The 2,957-nt window shown below is 31.1% G+C and overlaps 1 long non-coding RNA gene across 8 annotated transcripts in view; it reads left to right on the top strand.

The window, feature by feature from the left end:
- The first annotated feature begins 1,723 nt into the window (after positions 1 to 1,723).
- LOC111083504 overlaps positions 1,724 to 2,957 on the top strand; it is an 8,696-nt gene continuing 7,462 nt past the window's right edge. For 7 of the 8 annotated variants that reach the window (XR_002609078.1, XR_002609076.1, XR_002609074.1 and 4 more), the window contains exon 1: positions 2,223 to 2,804. This is a non-coding gene — a long non-coding RNA (uncharacterized LOC111083504). Of the gene's footprint in view, positions 1,830 to 2,222; positions 2,805 to 2,957 lie in introns of those variants that run through there. The other variant, XR_002609075.1, reaches the window with a different exon arrangement.

Raw genomic sequence — 2,957 nt, 5'->3', positions numbered from 1 at the left:
TACAAGCACAACCGCAAGACTCAATATTAAAGTCTCAGCACGATAAGTCTACAAGTACAACCGCAAGACTCAATATTAAAGTCTCCGAAGCGACAAGTCTACAAGTACAACCGCAAGACTCAATATTAAAGTCTCCGAAGCGATAAGTCTACAAGTACAACCGCAAGAGTCTCTCGGACATAAAGTACGTATTATCTTAATAATACACTTAATAAGGATACATCTATTATATTTTATAATAAAATAATTTTGTAAAGAAGTTTTCTATGAGCTGGAAAGAACTAGTTTATTCTTCTACTATTTAAAGATATTCTATATTACGTGTAACTATAGGATGATTTTATGCCTAAAATGAAAACGTAAATGTGTTTCCACGTAAATTCTTTTAACTTACGAAAAAATGCTCGTCGTTCTACGTATTTGCAGAAAAAATAACAACAGATGGAAGTCTTGCAGTTCTCCCACACCACACACACACACACACTCGTCATAAGATAAAGGATTTGTTCTAGTGTGTCCACTTTTCATCGTTTGACGTTTCCTGCTAATAACTTGTGTCCTGTTTAACCTAGCTAGTCTTCGAACTTCTTGTAAGGTAACTAGAGCAGAAAATTTGAGAAATGAAGGTTTCAAGAACATAAACGATTTTTTCCTTGAAAGGTATCTACTTAAACTGTAAAGGATTCATGATGTCAGTGTAATGAGAACGTCAAAAGTACGGATACTAAAACTGGAAATTTATACCGAGTGATTAATGTAAACACTTCCTTTATCTAAAGGGGAAGGAGTGTGAGATGGCAAATTCAATTTTTATTATGTTATGCATTTGTTTACAGTTCATTTAACATTAATTCTATCGTTTAGTTAAGCTGTCAATTTTTAGTTTGTACTTAAATGCTAACTCGCCTTCTACCTAATGACATCAATTTTTAGTTTATATGAATTATGAGACTGACATCAGTTCCTCTTATCGGTGTATAAATGTTAATATCAACTTTTGAATGAACTCTTTTCAATAAGTTTTATCGTAAGAGATAGTGAGCAAGTGTTATTGATTATTATTGAAAGTTTTATAAACTAGTTTTGAACATATTATATTTTCTAATTCCTTTTATAGAAATATTAATCGTGATGTTCATGATATATTCTTTTATGTTAGTAGGAAGTTCTAGTAATGTACATATCCATAAATTACATCTAATCTATATAGTTTTATAAGGGGTAAAAAAAAAACTTATTAGAGACAATTAACAAAATACCCAACACCACCTGCAACCGTAGAAGAACGAACAGTACTATTTACAGATATTAAACAGACAATATTCGAAGTTGAAATGCGTCAAAAGCTACAGCGAGAGGCTTACAACCGTTAGTATATTTCGGACACAATTAAAAGTAGTTAATTTACTACTACTGTTATTAAGAATCTATTCATTATCTTCTGTAGTAAATTGTTTTATTCTGAAACTTATTCTAAGATGTAATGAAATGTCTAAACTTATTATTTTTGTTACTCTATTTCTTTATATTAAAATCAATTTAATGGTAGAACAATTTTATTTGTCTAAAGTGAAAAAAATATTTTCTCGACAGAATTATTTCTATACCAGAAAATGTTCATCGCTCTATGTCGTTGCAGAAAAAGAAATGGCGACAGAAGGCTTGGAGAGTGCCGCCCCCCCCCCCTCTCTAATAAGAGAATTTGTTTTGACGTGTCTATATCTCATCCTTCGACTTAACGAGTCATCTGCTCACCATTGATGGTCTTCGAAGTCAAACACTCCCTGTAAGGGGAACTACAGCAGGAAAGTAGAAGATCAATTCGAAGAGTTAAGAACATAAACAACTTGTCCTAGTATCTGTACTTAACTGTGGGGGGATTCATAATGTCAGTATAACGATTGCCTTAAAAGTAAGAATACTAAAATTGGGAATTTATAAGCAGTGATTTAATATTATTACATTCTTTGTCTAAATCGGAAGGAGTGTGAGATAGCATATTCTATTGTTATTTTGTTATGGATTTCTTTACCGTTCGTTTATTATTCATTCTATCGTTTAGTTAAGCTCTGGATTTTTATTTACACTTAAACGCTAACTCACCTTCTAGCTAATCGCACCAATTTTTAATTTATATGAATTATGAGACTGACATCAGTTTCCCCTATCAGTGACGTACAGATATTAATATTGGTAAATAGTATGTATATCATTTGTTATTTAATTATTGCAAATTAACGGGTCTTAGAACTCTAACTTCGTTAATAATAAGAAAGGATTTATTAAATAATCACATCTCTAATTACACGAATTAGAGATGCTTAAACCTGTACTAGAACCGAAAGATAAAGTCGAATATATAAGAAAATGGTTTCATCCTTGTACTGTAACTGTATTTAAACTGTGAATTATATTAGTATAACGTTATAAGTAAGGACTTAATTTTAAAATGATTAATGTAATGTGAAGTAGAAAGTTTCATTTTATTTAGTTTTGGATTTGTTTACAGTTATTTCTCATTATATCATCATTTAGTTAATCTGTGAATTTTTAGTTTGCATTTTAGTTATTCACATCCATTTAAAATTTTAATTATGAGACCGACACCAGTTTACTATAGCGGTGACTTATAGATGTTAATGTTGGTAATGAGTATATAAATAATGATCACATTATTTCAAATCTCTTGATCTAATTAATTATAGCAACTTTGCTGGTCTTTGGACTTACCTTCCCGTAACCTGAATCTGAGCAGAAGATAGAGAAGCTGAAGATCTGAGAACACTACGCCTTTTCTTTGTAAGGTACATGTACTTAAACTGGGCAGGATTCATGGTGTCAGTATAATGAGATCATTAATAGTAAAGGAACTAAAATTGGGAATTTATAAGCAGTGATTAATGTGATCACTTCGGTTTTCGAACGGGGAAGGAATACGAGGTAGCAAATTCTACTTT

The sequence above is a fragment of the Limulus polyphemus genome, unplaced genomic scaffold (genome assembly GCF_000517525.1).
Source record: "Limulus polyphemus unplaced genomic scaffold, Limulus_polyphemus-2.1.2 Scaffold9871, whole genome shotgun sequence".
Lineage (NCBI taxonomy): Eukaryota > Metazoa > Arthropoda > Merostomata > Xiphosura > Limulidae > Limulus > Limulus polyphemus.
Note: the sequence above shows the minus strand (reverse complement) of the source record. Positions and strands in the feature narration are given on the sequence as shown.